The 19,980-nt window shown below is 33.3% G+C and overlaps 2 pseudogenes; both read left to right on the forward strand.

Annotated features, from left to right (window-relative positions):
* The first annotated feature begins 374 nt into the window (after positions 1 to 374).
* On the forward strand, positions 375 to 957 carry LOC149240503 (FACT complex subunit SPT16-like; annotated as a pseudogene).
* Positions 958 to 965: 8 nt separating this feature from the next.
* On the forward strand, positions 966 to 2,051 carry LOC149240504 (FACT complex subunit SPT16-like; annotated as a pseudogene).
* The last annotated feature ends 17,929 nt before the right edge of the window (positions 2,052 to 19,980 follow it).

The following is a 19,980-nucleotide window of genomic DNA, read 5'->3' on the forward strand; positions in this document are numbered from 1 at the left end:
GAAATCATTTGAGATTTTAGCAGTTGTTTCTCACATTTATGCGATTAGAACTAGATAAAACTCGTGGCACTCAGTTAGAAATGGAAACTCGAAAAATTAAAAGGATTTATGGTTTGAAGTATTACCTATTACAACATCCTTTGCTCTATTTTAATTTGTTTTCTGTCAAATTTTAGTCCTTTCAAAGTTTCTGCCTTTCTCCATCTTTCTGTATGTGTCTTTCTTCAGATCATTACACAAGATAGGGATAATTTCCATGTATGTCTATTTCATATTAAGTTGGTTTAACTACGGGTTCAAGAACTGAGTTAACTTTCAACATGATTAATGCACTCAGACTGGAAAATCCTTCGAGCGTTGGTTATAAGGCCACAATGGAAGTTGTTCAGAGAGATGGACCTGAGTTTCTTCCCCATTTGACAAAGTATGCAGGAACATGGACCATAATCGAGTTCCAAGAGTCCATATTGAGCTTAAATGTGAGGAATGACAAAGTCCTTAGAGTTGGATTGGTGTTCAATGTTTCACTTTGGCTTCATAATGTGCAATTGTAGAATGGTAATCCTAAAAGTCAGAATTATTCTTTGTCAATTGATTCTTTTGTTATAGTTAGGGATAAAGGTCCTAAAATTGTGACTATTACTAGCTCTACGATTTATACATGTTGTGTATTCATTTAATGACGAGGAAGAGGAAGATAAACCACAACCCAAGGATGAGGCCAATGGAGTAGATTTGGTCATCTTGAGAACTACATGGAGGTTTGATAACCAAGAAATGAAGAAAAAGGAGCAATGATGACAAAACCAAACAGAAATTGCATGACAAAAGAATGAGGACATTGTAAGGAGATTGGATATAGGGGGTATTGGTTCAGGGGATGGACATAGTTCTTCTAAGCCATCTAGTGAGATGATTATCAGATCTATGGATTCGACCTACATTCGTGGGGGAGAGGTAGAAAGATGACTGGGACCCTATAGAATCATTACAATGGATTTCACTATTCAACGATGAGAGTGGAGGAGAGAGTTGTTATAATGTATCAAAACATCAAGCATGCATTCTTTCAGCCAATAAAAAAAGATATGATTACTTTTCTACATTTTCACCTACACAATCATATTATGGTAGGCACACAAAAACCAAGGATGTCATTTTCTTTGTTGAGGTGATGGATGTGGTTCAAACTTTAGGAGGTTAAAGGAGATTAATTTATGATCCAAATGAAAATGAGGAAGAACAACAAGAGAGGGATACAAAGAAAAAAAATCAATGCAGAGTTTCAAGCTTTTGTGAAGAGAGTGTTAAAGTCGTGGGAGCAACCTCATCTCAAAGATCTTGAATTAGAGTTCAATATACCATTTACAAAGACAAGTTTCCATAGAGTTCCTCATAAAGCCTCTGCTTTTGTTGTTCCTATAGTTAATTATTTGGTGGAGCTAATAGAAACTCCCTTTCTAGTGATCACCATAAGTGAGATTGAGATTGTTAATTTAGAGAGAGTAGGGCTTGGGGAAAAGGCCTTTGATATGGTTATTGTTTTCAATGACTTCAAGTAGGAAGTCCTTCACATTGATGTTATTCCTTCAACTTCACTTGATGGTATAAGGGAATGAATCAATTCTATGGACATAAAATTTTATGATAGCAGGATGAATTTGAACTAGTGACCAATATTGAAGACTATTACAGATGACCTAGATAAATTTATTGAAGACAGTGGCTATGAATTCTTAAATATGGAAGCTATTGATTATGATTTAAAGGGTTTGGAGGAATATGGTCAAGGATGCAAGCCCTTGGATGTGGAAGAGGAATCAAAATCAGGTAAGGAGGATTCATGAAATGAGTCCCTTGTGGAGTCTGAAGAATAAGAAGAAGATTCTGAAGAGGAGGAAGGAAAAACCTAGGATGAATTGGAAGAAGAATCTATAAATGCATACAAGGAAAAAGGTAATGAATCAAATACTAAGGAGGAAACGCCACAATGGAAGGAAAAATTTATAGGGAAGTCTCAAGTACCTAATATTAGAGCTTCAAGGTGTTGAGAAATCTAGGGCAAGTATAGTTAAACGATTTCTCTCCTTGATAATTGCTTGCAATATACTTTTACTTCTTAGATTATGATCTTTTATTTGTTATGTTATTATTGTGTTCTTTTCATCAAGACAATTACCAATAATAAAAGACGAGTGGCACAGTATATAGGCTTGTCAGCCAGGGCCAAAGCCTCTCACCTCTTGGGAGGAAAACCTGATCAAAATTATTCTTCTGGATCTTTAGTTGAAGAGTACCAAGACCATGACACAGACCCTTGAATTTAGTATCCTCCTGAGAACCTTATCGCTATCCTTGATACTCTGCCTCTTCCCTTCTACTTCCTTTCTTGATCTGAAACTATTCTCCTTTGCTCCTTCTAAAGAAACTTAGTCTCTAGGCTTTCGCTGGTCTCCTCTAGAGAAACTTGGTCTCTAGATCTCAGTCACCCAAAAGAGTCCTTCTCTTCTTCCCAAAGGAACCCTCCTTTGTTGCCCTAGAAGAAACTTCTCTTTGGTGCCCCATAAGAAACCTCCATCTTCATTGCCCAGAAGAAAACTCCTTCTTCATTGCCCCTGAAGAATCTCTTCTTTACTGCCCTAGAATAAAACTTCCTTCATTATACCCAGAAGAATCTCTTCTTTACTTCCCTAGAATAAATCTTCCTTCATTCTACCCAGAAGAATCTCTCCTTCACACTACCTAGAAGAAATCCCATTCGTTGACCTCAAAAGAAACCTCTTTCACTCTTCTTCGCACTTCTCTTTGTAGCCCTTCTTCTTCACTCTTCTTCACCGAATTTCTAGTTGAGTTTCTCATCTTCAAGTGAGGCCGAGTTAGGCTATATATACACTTCTTATCATGTCCTTTAGGCGGACATGATCTCAAGAGTTAGGCGGACTTCTTCTAGCATGTTCTTCCATCGTTGTAAGCGGACTTAAGGAGGATAAGTGACAAGGTCTTAGAGGATACTTTACATAGACAATATTGACCTTTTACAAAGTGTATCATGACTTCATTACATGACAATGACTCTATCATTTTATGACTAGATGAAAAATAATTCCTAAGGAATCTCAATGGGAGCCTTGACTTAAAAACAAAATCCCTTGCTCATGGATCCCATGAAGCAAGTCAATATAATAAATTTATTTTTCTTCTTTACATCACATTACATAAAATCACAATTACATGTCATTATGAAGATCGAACCTAGTTACACTTTTCAACACTCCCTCTTAACTAGGGAGGTATTCATAATGGTACCTGGACTTTCTCAATCTAAAGAATTTCTCATATGAAGAATTCATATTGGTAACTCATTTGTATAACATCATATCAACCAACATTGTTACATAGTAAGGCCTTGACTAATATCTCCTTATCTCCACAAGATCTGAGCTCAATGCTGGCAAGACCAATGATTAATAGACACCCTCGTCATTGTCTCTCTTGGAACATACCCCATCCGAGTTCTCTTAGAGTATGTTCCATGAGGACTATTCTTACCTTGGACTCCCCATCCCTCAAATAATGTTAGTCCTCCATGAATACTCTTCCATTGGATTCCCTATCTCATCCCCGAAGAGTATCAGATGTGAAATGATTACCTAATCCTCCATTTTGTCTTCCCAGGTGAAGACTAGAATGACATGTCTACCTCTCCCTCTCAAATAGAGAGGCCATATTCCAATAAAGGAATGTAATCATTCCTATTGAAAAGTAATGTATTGAAGCTCCCTCTTGGCCTAGGAATTTCCAATTTTCTTCCAAGTAAGAAACTTCTTTTCAAGCTCCCTTTTAACTAGGGACCTACAACAACTCCTCATGTGGAACAATAGTTTCCTGAAGAACTCCTCTTTTCTTCGATGTCATCAATTTCTTTTGTCATGTAGTCTTCATATTTTGGGAACTTCTTCATAGGGCATAAACAATCCATTACTTTCATCCATGAGTTAGTCATGGCCTCATTTCATCAGAAAGTGATTCATCAGATTTTCCATTTGGCCTTTTAGTCATTCTGCCTTCATGCCATATTTTTGGGAAGGATCTTACATCCTTCAATATGGTCCTCTTGGAAGTCATCCAAAAATCTTCCCTTTGGCAGTCCTACATAAGCCCATCCAAATATTAGTGCAAAAATCAGAGACAAACACTTAAATCAAAATTACCTTTATGATGGTCTTTCATCATGACATCTTCTTGTAGGCATCAACATCCTGCATTTAGGAAAATATCTTCTAGAATTCCCAAGTTTCGGAAAACCATAGCATATTTCCTTAGCCATGTTCTTCTTCTTTTTCTTTGGAAGATCAAACTTTCCAAATTTTCCTTTTCTTCTTGTCACTGATTGATTCCTTTTATCTGAGATTTTGTTACTTCCTTTCTTCAACCTATCTTCTTCTTCCTTGTAGAGAGACCATAATTTGATGAATGGGATAGCTTGCTCTTCACTAGTAGATATGAGGTTACCTTTCTCATCAATCAATGCATTTAGAATAATATAGATTATTTCATTATCAGATACCATGTTATGAAACCAGCTCACAAAAAGATAGAAAAGATAGATCAACGCCTTAGAAATAAGCCTCTTCGATGGGGAAACCTCCTTTACATTACACAAATGAACAATTCTTGGATGAAACAAATGACAATACCTCCTTTCTAATATATAGGAGTCTAAGGGGTCATAATATAATTAGAGCCGAAGTAACAATAATAATGTAAGGGCACAATAATAAAAATAGTGGGCTTCTATGGGGCACAATAATAACATGGGGACTACATGGGCACAACAATATAATAATGGGGTTGTACTAATAACAATAAGGGGTTACACTAGTAGTATAGGGACCTAACATGCCCCTCTCCTTCAAAAAGTGTTGTCCTCAATGCTTGAGTAGTTCTTGATGCTTCTATATAAAATTCTCATCCTTCCATGTGGAATCTTCAGCAGGTAAGTTCTTCCACTTGATGAGATACTCTGAAATTGATCGATTTCGTAGCTATTGACTTCTTGGTTCTATGAATGCTTCAGGTTCTAATATGATTTTTCCTTCCTTATCAAGTTCTGGCAATATTGTTGGAACTGGGATCTATGACAACTTTTGAATGAGTTCCAACCCTACTTCGCCATTCTTCCATTCATCCCTTGATTTTTTTATCAAATTTGGTTGGATAACTATACCAACCTCTACCATTTCTGCAACCATATGTTCAATTTCACTCTTTTGGGCATATGGATATCTATAAGGCCTGATGTTTGGAGGAACACTTCCTGGAATCAAATGAATAGCATGATCATGATGACGAATACATGGGAGACCTTTTGGAGTCTCAAATACCATGGAATGATAGTCCAAGGCTTTCTAGAGATCTGGAGAAATAGATGATTTCGATGTGGGAACCATTAGCAAACATAGTTGTGCAATTACGCCTCATTGTTCTTTCTTCACAAGCTTTGTCATTCCATTAGAGTTGGTTATGTTTCCTAGTTTCCTTGTGATACCCCTTAATTCAACTTCCTTTCATTCCAAAGAGAATTTCATTAAAAGTTCTCAAAAATTAAAAGCTATTGTACCCAAGGATTGTAGCCATTAGACTCCTAGTACAACATCAGTACCACCCATTGGAATGGAAAGAATTGGGCTATTCAATACATATTCTCCCATGGATAGCTTGATAATATGGCACTTTCCAGAGCAATTTATGGTTCCTCCACTTACAACCGTCACTTGACACTCTGGTGCTGGATATAGGAAGCAATTCAATTCCTTGGCTATCTTACAATGAACAAAATTATGGGTACTACTTGAATCAATCAACACTATTACCTTTTTCTTCTTGATATGTCCTTCAATCTTTATAGTTTGAGGAGTGGTAATTTCGACCAATGCATTACAAGATATGGTCAAATTCATTTCTTCTTTCTCTAGGGTTGGTTCCTAGTGAGTATCCTTTTCTTTTGATGTTTCTTGATACTTTTATTCCTGATATTTCACTACTTGAACCTTCTTCTTCTTGATATGTCCTTCTATCTTAAGAGTTTGAGGAGTGGTAATTCTTGTTATTGCAATACAAGATATGTTCGAATTCATTTGTTCTTTCTCTAGGGTTGGTTCCTAGTGTATATCCTCTTCTTTTGATGTTTCTTGATCCTTTCCGTCATTAGGATGCCTTTCTTGCAGTAGCTTTGTCCCACCTTCCTTCAAACCTTCGATGTCTTTCTTCAAATCTTCCATGCCTTTCTTCCAATATGCTTTCATACTATTGATATCAACTTCCATGGCATAGATAAAACTATTTATCTTTTGCTTCTCTAGAATACCATTTACCATTATATTCAAATTTTGAAAGTCCTCAATGTGATTTTCCATTGAACCATTTTCTTTTAGATTTATCAATTGGCTAAAGAAGGTGTTGCTCTTGGTATCCTCATAATGTGTTATCGTTTCCTCAATGAAAATTTACCACGTGACAAGTGGTTTACGAGAACAAAGCCCTTTATACCATAAAAATTGATTTGGTTCTAAATAATTAGATGCAATATGTACCTTTTGTAACAATGGTACACCATGTAGATCAAAATATTTCTCCATCTGTAGTATCCAATTTACCGGATTCATGACATCAAACTTCCTCATCTCGCTTTTTCTTGATTTTAGGAGCTCGATCTTGAAATTACTGTAACTCTTTAACTTCGAATATTTAAGTTCTGAAATTTTGGCCTGTAATATCCCTCTGAGTCTTATTTCTAACTCCGCAATTCTAATTGCAGTTGGATTCCCGAAGGAAGATTTATTCCCAATCTCCCATGATGACCTAATTATAGACTAGTTCAATAGAGTGAACTTGTATGATGTGCCACATGTCATTGTTTCAACCTTAAGTTCTGAAAATTATACCCAAACAAAATACAGTCTGTCCTCTTTCTGTGACTTCTTACGAAATTTCAATCTGATGCTCAGAGAGAAAGTTATGACAATTTTCCCAAGGTCACCTATTTAGGATGTAATTCAGGAGTCTTAAAAAACCCTAACTTCCACAGATCATATATCCTAAAATATAGTGATACAAGATCTGAAATTCAGACCCGAGGTTCAGACCGATTTCCTCTCAAATGAGTTTTTTTTTTAGCTTCTGAAACTTTGCAACCAAAACGTTATAGTGAAAATTCCACGATGACTCGTTTTAGATGAAATTCTGGAGCTTGAAAAAACCATAACTTCCTCAAATCATATCTCCGAAAATATAGCGCGAAAAGATCTTAAATTTGGACCCGAGGTCTAGTGCGATTGCTTCTCAAATGGTTTTTTTTCACTTCTGAAACATCGCAGGAAAAACGTTATAGCGAAAATACCACGATGACCTGTTTGGCACAGCGAAACCCTAGAATCCAAAGCTCTGATACCAAATGTTATGAAACCAGCTCACAAAAAGATAGAAAAGATAGATCAACGCCTTAGAAATAAGCCTCTTCAAGGGGGCAACCTCATTTACAGTACACAAATGAACAATTCTTGGATGATACAAATGACAAGACCTCCTTTCTATATATAGGAGTCTAAGGGGTCATAATATAATCAGAGTTGATATAACAATAATAATGTAAGGGCACAATAATAACAATAGTGGGCTTCTGTGGGGCATAATAATAAAAATATGGGGACTACATGGGTACAACAATATAATAAGGGGGTTGTACTAATAAATAAGGGGTTACACTAGTAGTATATGGACCTAACATACCATCTCTACCATATCTTGCAATTTCCCTTTTATTTGAGATGCTTTTGAAAGACACGATGATATCCCTTCATCCTTTGATACCTTTAATTTATATAGATCCAATCTAAGTGATATGATATTCTCTATCGTGCTCTTAGAGAAAAGTTCTATCATCCTATCATATGTTCTTTTAGATGTCTCCAGCTCGACTACATAGGAAATGAGAGGCTTCTTTTTATAGACTCCTTAAGAATCTTTTGAGCCTTGAGATACTTTTCCACGTATTCAGAAAATGCTTGTTCTTCGGATGGATTGGAGACCTTTGCATGGACATGATCAATGAATTCATTTACTTTGAGGACTATACCTATCCTTCTTTTCCATACAAGGAAGTTTGATATACCAACCAACTTTTGGTTCTCCTTGAAACATCAATTTAGTTTTACTAGATTAGGTTATAATAAAAGGTACTTGTGAAGATAGAATATTTAATTTGATGATGAAATTGCTACTTGAGATGATCCCTTTCAAGTGAGATCCTTGCTTCAATAAAGATAAAATTTCTTAGCGATATAAGCTTCCTTAGATTTGAAGAGCTTCTACTTATTTGGTGATGTATGATCTCTAGAGTGCTTCTAGGGTTTAAATCTTTATGTCGACTTCCTTCTTGTATATGATTTCTTGTTGGTGAAGATTTATTCGATCTAGGGTTTAGAATATCTTGCCCTTGGTAGCCCTTGGATTTGCTATGATCCCTCTTTGAAGCTTGATTCTCACGTGTCTACTTTCTTGAATGCCCCTTCTTGACTTCAGCACCTAAGCTTTGATCCCATATTGAGAAATCTAGGGCAAGGATAGTTAAAATATTTCTCTGCTTGTTGCTTGTGATATACTTTTACTTCTTAGCTTATGATATTTTATTTGTTATTTTATTATTGTTTTCTTTTCATCAAGACAATTACCAATAATAAAATACAAGTGACACAGTATATAGGCTTGTCAACTAGGACCAAAACATCTCACCTCTTAAGAGGAAAACATGATCAAAATTTTTCTTCTAGATCTTTAATTGATGAGCACCAAGACCATGACATAGACCCTTGACTTTAGTATCCTCCCAGGAACCTTGTCACTATCCTTGATGCTCTGCCTCTTCCCTTTGACTTCCTTTCTTGATCTAAAATTGTTTTCCTCGGCTCCTTCTAGAGAAACTTAGTCTCCAGGCTTTTGCTGGTATCCTCTAGAGAAGCTTGGTATCTAGATCTTAGTCACCTATAAGAGTCCTTCTCTTTCTTCCCATAAGAAACATTCTTTGCTGTCCTAGAAGAAACTTCTCTTCAATGCCCCAAAAGAAAACTCCTTCTTCATTGCCTAGAAGAAAACTCCTTCTTTGTTGCCCCAAAAGAATCTCTTCTTTGCGGCCCTAGAAGAAACCTTCCTTCGTTCTACCCAGAAGAATCTCTCCTTTGCACTACCCAAAAGAAATCTCCTTCATTGACCCCAGAAGAAACCTCCTTCGCTCTTCTCCGCACTTCTCTTTGTAGCCCTTCTTCTTCACTCTTCTTCATCGAATTTCTAGTCTAGTTGCTCATCAAATTTCTTGTCTTCAAGTGAGGTTGAGTTAGGCTATATATACACTTCTTGTCATGTCCTTTAGGCCAACATGATCTCAAGATCTAGGCCGAATTCTTCTAGCATGTTCTTCCATCGTTGTAGGCTGACTTGAGGAGGATAAGTGACAAGGTCTTGGAGGATACTTTACATAGACAATATTGACCTTTTACAAAGTGTATCATGACTTCATTACATGACAGTGACTCTATAATTTTATGACTAGATGACAAATAATTCCTAAAGAATCTCAATGGGAGCCTTGACTTAAAAACAAAATCCCTTGCTCATGAAATCCATGAAGCAAGCCAATATAATAAATTTATTTTTCTTCTTTACATCACATTACATAAAATCATAATTACATGTCAATATGAAGATCGAACCTAGTTACACTTTTCAACACAAGAGGACTTGACGAGATGCCAATAGTCTGATGAAACTGAGTTCCCATTTACCTCAAGCACTTTTGTTTTAATCGGGTCCTTTAATGTTCTTAATTGTATATGCAACCAAGGCATGCATTTTAACTTATTCAATGTTCTTACGTAGCTAATTTAAGTTGTATTATGTGATAATCATACATTAGGAATACTACATATGGGAATGTATTCTAAGAGCACTTCAAATATTTTGACTTTGGGTGGTAGTCCCATTTTTCTTTCTTTTATAAGGAATTGGAGGTGATCTGAGTGTTGCACTTGTATATGTAGAGTATATTGGTAGTATATGATGTCTAATATTCTCTCCTTTGGATATCTTTGTTTGACTCATGGATGCTTTGATATTAAATTGTCTACACATCTTGATATCTTAGGTTATATTGATTAATAGTGTTCCTCAATATGGAGTAATCCCACGACAATTTAATATGCTTGCAACTTCCAATGTGATTGCCTAATCCATGGGGAATGGTTTGTTTCTCATCTTGAACCCATAATTGACTAATTGTTTTAATGACCTCATGTCTATTATAAATCGCATATTTTACTTAGTCATTGGCTTGTTATATTGCTGCTACTGCTAGCCATCCGATTAGAGTGACTACTGACTGATTCGTTTGTAACTAGTGTGGTTGAAATATCCATCAATTAGTCAAAATCATTAATCACATTTATAGCCTTGAATTCCAAAGAGACACTAATCCAACTATTTTTGTTCATTTTTTTCGAATCATGGCTTATGCACCAGTGTTAGCATCCAAGTTTGCGCATCATCTTGTTCTTGAGGAAACACTGGCAAATGTTCCCTTTCAGTTTTTGTTGTATGTTCGAAACTTGCATGTATCTCTTAACTTGTAAGAGAAAATATTTGGGAATTACCCTAGATCCCTTGAACCCAACTATGAGAAAAATTGTAAGTGGTTGAACCTTGATGATAAAAAATGTGATGTTGGCCTTTCAAGCCCTAGTGATAATGTTGGCACAAAAAAAGAACAAACGTATGCATGAGTCTTAAGCTTTGCAAGCTCAAAATCAAAATTATTTGTCGTCAGTTGGTTTTACATTTTTTTAGTGAGAACCCATCTTTTTTATAAATGATAGACCTGGGAATAATGAAACCCTTTTACCTCTTTGACTACCCTCACAAAGCAAACTCGAACAAATAATTTATTGCACTAGATTCACTAATAGTAATCTTGTTCTCATCAAAGGTTGGCAAACTGGATAGAATTGCTACAACAATTTCTCTTCCTTCCATGCCACCATTTTTTAGAACCTCAACAATTGGACCAATTCCCTTAGCCATGACTATTTCACCCTTGTTTCTTTCAAATATGGAAAGGTTAAGAAGAGTTGGCATAGTATTTTCTTATGTTGTAGCACCTGATATGGACAAAAGATTAATTAGTAAAGGAATGGCCCCACCATTTGCAATAAAAATCATGTTATCTGCATTTGTCTTGGCTAGAAGACAGTTCAACAATTGTCTCCTTTTAGTCCATGGGATATCCATTTAACAAATTCTGTAGCAACACATTCACAGTCATTTGATCACTCAAGGTATCAAATGTAGATCCAAATTCATTTCTTGATATCTTTTTTAGATCCACGCCATTAGATCCATACTACTCTTCAATCAGGCTTCATACTACACAGTTAGGTATCAACTTTGTGTGTAGCAACATCTGTTACGTTTTTGGGAAAGTTCTATGTCTGAACTCTATCCAATTTTGTATGCAAGCCTGATCATATGTCTTCATGAAGCCAATGGTAACCAACCATAAATCCAGACAATGGAAGAAAAAATATAAATACCACATAGAAAGTACAAATATGTATTTTCTTTGAGTTTTCATATGCTTAGAGAAGGAAGCTATCATTGAGTGTTAGGGGTGGTAAGGTAAAATATTTGAGACCTTTTTTGTATCCAAATAACAATATCTAACAATAGCTTCAAACATATTGGACAACATAAATCATCAAAAGTAACAAGACATCCAAGTTTCATATTGTAGGTATGCATGCTAGAAATTTAGAACTGTTTTAACGTTAATAACCATAAGGTATAAACTATCAAGATAATGATGGACATTTCCATGATTCAAATTTTAATATGATTAATCAATGAATACACCCAAAAAATGTATCACAATTTGGAACTAAAATATATGAAGCTCTTTCCAAGAGAGATTTTATAACAATTATTAAAGTTGATGGTTCATCACTAGTTCTCCAACCTACTGTGACAATCCAAGTTCTTTGTAAGGAATAATTATGTGCCCAAGGTTGTGGTGATTCACTTGTTCTTCAAAGAAGTCTCATAGTCCAAGTTTTTTTGAGAAAGTGTTATGTGCCCAAGTTGTGATTGGGATGAGAAAGAGAAGTCAATAAGAATCTTCAAGAAGGGGATATGTATCAACCACTAGGGGATATTCAAGGGTTAGGTGTATGTTCTTGTTGTAGAAGATAGGTGACATCCACAAATAAAAGATATATACTCAAAGCTAGAGGAATTCAATGAGAAAAAGAAGGAAGCTATGTATGTGGTTGAAACCAATTTTGTTTTTCAAATGTGGATTATGATCATAAATAATGTCTTAGCTAAAAAAGTGAAAATTGGTCGTAACTTTAAACATTCCTCAAGAGAAACACATTCATGTCATTGAAATTTACTATGTGCTTGATGACTGCAATCCTGCTATTAAGCTTGTTGACAAGATTGTTGGTCAACAAATTTTTATGAGAAGGATAAACACAATCCATTATTTCAAGTATGGGTTGTATTCTTGTGTTCTGTCCTTCTTATGATTTTTTTTTATATTTCCTTGCTTTTGTTGCACCATATCCATCAAAGTCCACTTTAGTGCAATGTTCATAATCTAACTGACATGTCTCAATATCTTTTATATGTCGAATAACTTGTCATCTTTCTTCTTCTAGTAGTCTTCCTCTTTCATCTTCTTGTTCTCTTTTTTCTTGCATAATTATTTATATAATTTCTTCAACCAAATTACTTGCTTTAGATTTATTGCTTTGTTCTTTATGATTCTTTCCTTCTTGTGTTTTTGTTGCACTATCTTCATCAAAGTCAACTTTACTGCAATGTTCGTCATCTAACTAACATGTGTTAGCCTCTTTTATGTGCTCAATAGCTTGTCGTCTTTCTTCTTCCATCTTGTTTGCTTTGCTTTGTCATATTCTTGCTCCTTTACCACTATTTTGTAATGTCATAAGGTAATGTGACTAAAGATCATGCTATCCTCTGGGTAAATGGTGGTCCGGGCTTGTCAAGTTTTGATGGCTTTATATATGAACATGGTTAGGATTTTGGATAGTTGCTTTCTATATTCACGAATTTGGTTATAATTGTAAACTTGTAAACTAATGAGTTCAATATGCTTTGTTTGCATAATTGTGAACTTCATGACAAATTTTCCAAATAGAACTTTTAATTTATCAATTTGAAGCATATCATTATTTAAGTTTCCTAAAATTGACTACGAGAATAATGCCCTTATAAATTTGGCAGCATGTGATCAGTGAAAATGCAACCTTTATGTTTAATTATTCAAGATAAACTGCCTCATTTCATTGCAGCAACCCATTGATTCATAAAATCCATACACTCTTAAACATAAGAATGTGGCTCATGTTCAAAGTGAGAATGTCCCACTTGCAATAGTAACATTGTGCACATACAGGTCCCTTCAATTATGAATCAAATCTAAGATTTGTGCATGGCATGCCTAGTTATTATTCAAGGAGCATGATATACTTGAGCATGCAATGGATTTAGTGTTGTGGTCTGACAGGCCTTTAGTTTTCTTGTCACTTTCCAGTTACAAGTCGATATAGGAAATTCAATTATAGACAATTTTCCCTACATAATTGGTGTGTTGGCTAAGGGAAAATCTACAATTCTCATTTATGGAAGCTTGAATCTTATTTTTTCTTGGTGTGAATACCAATTGCTGCTTGTATTGCGTTGTAAATGTGACAATAGATCCTAATGCAAAGACTGAGTTTAGACCAAACACATAAGATGATCCACACAAGAGGAAATTGGATATTCCCTTCCCTTACTATGCAGGGACATTACATTCTATACGAGAATGATTTTTTCAACTTTTCTTGGACATTTCCATTTTTATGTATAGTTATTTTCAGAAAGTTATTTTTTTTGTTTAAATATATATCAAATATTGAAGGTGGATGCTTTTCTCATTTATGTTTTTTATTTTATGAGAAAGAGCAGTTGAAAATGGATGAAATATAGGAAAATAAGCAATTGAAAATGATGAAATATAGGAAAACATGTACAAAAATTATGTAGATGACTCTTCTATTTTTAATGATATTATATGTTATGAGAAATTAGCAAGGTTGTGGATTTGAGGGAGTTTTTACTGTTACTTTCCACCTTATGAATCTCCAAAATGAAATTTAAATGTGCATCATGCTTTTTAAAGGAACGATGAATTATTTTTAAATGGTGAGTGTTGAGATTTCATTTGCAAAAGACTGTTTCCTCTTTCATGTTATTTATTTGGAGGAGGGTGCAATTTCAAGAGTGGGTAAGGTGTGTGAAACATACCTTGAAAAAATCCTTTTGCAACAAGATCAACCTGTCCAAAATACCAAAAATAAAATTTTATCTTTGGGGAGCGGGGAAAATTTTAAATGGAGGAGTCATCCAGAATGATTATGGGATACTGTGGAAAATTGCACATAACAATCTACAATCAAATTCGAGGAAGTGTTGTTCTCCGCTACAAGATATGTTCTTCAGTATAGGTATTTCATGACCGTTGAAAATGTAGACATCTAACAGTCAATATTGGACAACAATGCTTCAAGTTAAGTGAATGGAAACACCTGTGAGATTCCTTGTGTTTTTCTGTTTCAGATGCATGTCAAATGACACATGGGAATTGTTTGCAGCGTTGGTGGTGGATTGGAAGATTTTTCATATGTCATATTGTTTGTAGGGTCAAATTTTGTTTCAAGTAGAAGATGGTGATTAGTCAAATGCCTTCAAATTTTCTTTTTCTAGACAATGAAGATTGCTTAACTGTTTTGGGGTTGAACATGAAATGTTGCTTCAACCATGGCCCATCTAGGTTTGTCTTTTAGCAGGTCACAGAACATCTTGTAGCATGTCTTTCTATTGAGAAGGGAAAATATTTCTCCAATTTATAAATTCCCAATTCTAGGATCCTTTTTAAAGAGATCATCTCAATATCAACATCATCATAAAAAGAATAAAATATTTAAATAGAATAATTATAATCTCTCTGGAAGAATCCCCAAATCCATTGGCCACCTCCATCAGTTAGAAAAATTAAATCTTGCTCTAAACCAGTTGTCGGGTAGTATACCTAGAACTCTCGAGAAATCTATGAAGTTACTACAACTAGACCTATCATATAACATGCTCATACAACACATACCTGATGAAACTATGGGTCTCAATTCATGTAGGCCTTGGTAAACCCGTTGTAAAGTTAAGTTAATTTATGACTTGTTGTTATAGGCAGTAATTTTTGTTGCAAAGGAAACAGTTCCAAGCTAAGCAACATCTAGATCACATAACATATCATGTCTCGTTTCACCTATCCTCTTCTTTCATATGCTACTGACTTATGGCGTTTCCTTTGCAACATCTAGTGCAATTGCTAATAAATATGTATAACTTCAAATAATTAACCTAATACCAAGCTAAAGATATAAATATATATATTGAATTTATTTTTTATGAATAATTATTTATGGAACATAATTACTTCATACACAAACCATTCTTAATGCCCTGTAATTAACACAATTTTAACAATATATATTTTTAGTTATGCATGCATTTTTAAAAATAATTGATTGGTATACTAGTATTAATATTAATATATTTCTTATAAAATCTTTAAACGAAAAGTAAAATTGGATATCCAATACAATCTAAAAATATATATATTTTCACATTAAAAAGTTAAGGAAATAAATATTTGATGAGTACAAACACTTCCTCCTTCAAAACCATTGTTATTGAATTACTAAAACCACTTTCAAAACCATTGTTATTGAATTACTAAAACCATATATTTTTAATGGAAAAAAAACTAAAATAAAACCATGAAAAAAACAACCTCACATAATGACTATGCAAAATAAAATATAATATAATCAATAATATAATCGATTGATTTCCATATTATAAATAACATTACCGTTTGTATTTATATTCATTTATTTTTATAATATCTAAGTGTTACATTTATATTTCATAAAATATGTCCACTCATTAATGGGATTATGTGAGGAATAAAAATACACTCCATGTTGGCTTATTATCAACACCTCATAGCTCATTTTAATTAATATGGTTACATTTATGTTTCATAAAATATATCCGCTCATTAATGGGATTCTCCATATTGTCGTATAATAGCTCATTTTATTACATTTACATTTCATAAAATATGTCCACTCATTAATGGGATTCTCCATAGTGTCGTATTATCAACACCTACTAATAGCTCATTTGTTTCCTAAACACATTTGAGAAAAATGTTCCGTAATGTTTATGGGAAATCTTAGATGAGAGGATTCTAAGACAGATAAAATTACTAAAGCCTATAGTGGAATTTTGGAAGACCATCAAGTAATGTGAAACTTAATTCATTCTTCTGGTGATGGACAACCAAACATTGTTCCTTGATTAATTCTACATAAATAAAGAATTATGGTAAAAGATATTGTTCTGATTACTAAATTTCTGACTAGTTTTTTTTGAAGTGTATATATAATAAATTAATGAATTAATGTGAATTTGGTGGGGTAAAAATTTACAATTATCCTGTTTTTATTAAATTGATTTGATATTATTGTATTTGCATATATTTTTTTAATAATAAAAAAGTAATGTACGAAAAATAAAATGATTCTTTTGTGTTATATTATGTTCTATTTCTATTTCTCTTATAGAATTTTGATAAAAATTAAAAGCTTGTTATTTATTATATTAGCAAGTGTAAGTAACAATTTATAATTGAAATGCTAGTTGTAGAGCTTGTAGACATGTGATTTGATCACATTGTATAATAAATATTTTGTTGATACATATGATTTTATTGTATCACTTATCAGTGGTTGACATCTAAAAAAATTCATAAAAATATATAATGTATTAGAACATAGAAATTCGTCAGCTAATGTGCAGAATGTAAAAGTATCTACTTTTGACCAATTTAAATGCATAAGAACACTACTATACCATTTGATACACCATGTCAAGGACATTGAAATATTTAGGCGTGTACACATACAATCAATGTAGATGGTGGAGAGGCTCTATATGGATGGTTAAAAAAATGGCACATCATGAGGCCTTTACGGTTGAGGACTATATAGATATCAATTGTTGGTATATAATAGTGAATATTTACCTAAAGTAACAACAGATATTAATGTGCCTCACATTTTGGATGTTATTCCATATATATATATATGAAGTGAAGATTTTGTAGAGGAAAGGTAAAATGGGGAAAATGAAATGTTAAATGCTAGAAAATCATAAATGTTTATTATAGGTTTTATGATTGTACAATTCAATTTGCCTTAATCCATCATTTATTAAGTTTTATTAATACCCAATTCAAACATTCTTTCTTCACATAAATGGTCAACCATGTGTATCTACATATGTATGAGGATTCACATGGTTTCAAAACATGCATCATAAGTCTAGTAACAAGAATTTGTTATTTCTAGCTTCTAGTATTTCTTAATTCGTTTACATTACTTGTATCAACACTAGTAGTTTCAATTGTCTTATTTTCTGATTTAGCAAGACAAATTGTTGAAGAAGTTCTTGTGCCACTCTCCATTAGTGCATTGAATAGGGGTTCCAAAATTTGTGGCAATTTTGTTGTAGAAGGTTCACTATAAGATGGTCTCACTAAAGGAGTAATCTATTCAATTAGCAATCCTATGTGGCAATTAGTCAATCCATAGATATGCAAAATATTCAAAGAATCACTAATTAATGATATAGAAATGGAAATCAACAAAGTGATGCCAAAGATATTCTCATTAAAGACAACATCTCTCTTATAAATGATCTCTTATTTAATTGACTCAAATAGTTGGAAAGCCTTCAACTATTCAGAGCAACCCATCATAACACAAAAATAATCAGATATGCATCCAACTTCTTTATCTTTTAACATCTAGACTATGAACTACACTATGTATCTAAACATTCTAAGATGTCCAATTAAGATTGTTCTCCTACTCCATTTCTCAATACGATTTATGTCCCATGTTTCTTTGATCAAAATGATATTCAACAAATGGGTTGAGTAGTAGACATCTTCTACATAAAATCTAGTTAGCGAACCTTTGGCCTAAAGCAAACACCATGTCATTTTAACTAATGTTTACTTCCTCCTTTTAGTGACACCATTCTATTAAGGTGTGTATGGTATGAATCTCTACCAAGAGATACCATGTTGTGACAAATATATTTCAAAATCCATGCCCATGTATTCGCCTCCATTGTCTGATATTATGCATTTTAGAGGTTAACCATATTTTCATTCAGTTATACCTTAAGATCCTTGAATTTTTCAAATGTATGATCATTTTCTTCAAGAAATATATCCAAACTTGTATACTTGGAAAAGTCATTAATGAAAGTAAAAAAAACCTATAACGGTTTTCAAAGAGTACAAGTCACTATGGACAAAAGTCAATTGAGTTGTTTCTCTCCAAGTTGTCCTTATTTCCAATGTAGCCAAGTGACACTTTCCGATCGCACACCTTGGCGTACACCATTATAGGAAAAGCCCTAGGGAATCTGGAAACAAGCATGTCATGCTTCAACATCAATGTCATTATTATTTCAAGTATTTAAATATTTGATTATTTCATGCCAAACCCTATTTTGGTCATCTATGATTACTATGAGTTTAATGACTTCCAAATCTCTCTTAAGAAAATCATAAATTGTTCTTTAGATCAAAGAATACCACCACCAACAACAATAAAGTTATTTTGCATATCTTTCACAACAAATTGATATAGCCAACATTCTACCATCTTTCTAGAGTGAGTTAAATGAGGTGCGAACAAAATATTGGCACTCAGAACTAGGCACATTATACACATTGATGGTCACATCATTTTGACATTCAATTTTACCATGAACAATAAAAGTAAAAATATAACCATCAACAACTAATATTTATCTTATTATCTTAACTCAATGAGGAGAAGGGAGAAGCATTTTTAACTGTGATAGGTACAACCAATGTCAAATATTCACTCACTTTTAGAAACATGAGCATGAAAGGCATGAGAAGCACTAAGAAAAAATTTACAATTATTTTATTTTCCTTTTGAATTCCAACGTTGTAGTTAAGTAGAATGTCCAATAGGCATGTTTCTTTCAAGCTTCTTGACTTTCTCTTTTAGTTCTCTAGTCTTATGCCAACAAACCCTCTCCATATGACATGATCTCCCACAATAATAATGAGTCTTTATCTTCCTACCTTAGTTGATGTCTAATCATTATAGGTCTTTTTCATGGTCTAGTCAATGTAATCCTATTCATTTTTCCAATTGTATGCTCAACTTTTTATCTATACCCCTCTCAACTTGGTTTTTCAATAAATGAGTTTATTTAACCTCATGTTTCTTTTCCTTGGAATTGACAATTTTTTTATACCTTAATAATTAAAGAACCATAAAAAATTAATTAATCATTACTTTAATTAATACCTTTGTGGCTATTAATTATTAATATAAATTAATTAATCATTAATTTAATTAATTTGCTTGCCATTATTATGTATACTTATAATAACACATTATATATATTATAATATAAGTGTAAAATTGTAATATTAAGAACTAGCATTCCATTCAACATCATTTATTAAAATAAGATTTGAAATTACATGTATTTAAAAATTAAGTTGTAAATTTTGTTCCAATAAACATGTGTCTAACCTAACTTACCATTAAGATAAATATCCAAATATATCAGTTTTATTTTATTAATATTTGATTTTTTTCCGATATGTTATTGACTATTTATTTTTCATATTTTTAAACATATCTTCCAAATTTTAATTTCTTAAGAGTATCATGAATTTGCAGATTT

The sequence above is a fragment of the Pinus tabuliformis genome, chromosome 8, assembly GCF_031772625.1.
Source record: "Pinus tabuliformis cultivar Carrire ecotype Pingquan chromosome 8, CPIR1, whole genome shotgun sequence".
Taxonomy (NCBI): domain Eukaryota; kingdom Viridiplantae; phylum Streptophyta; class Pinopsida; order Pinales; family Pinaceae; genus Pinus; species Pinus tabuliformis.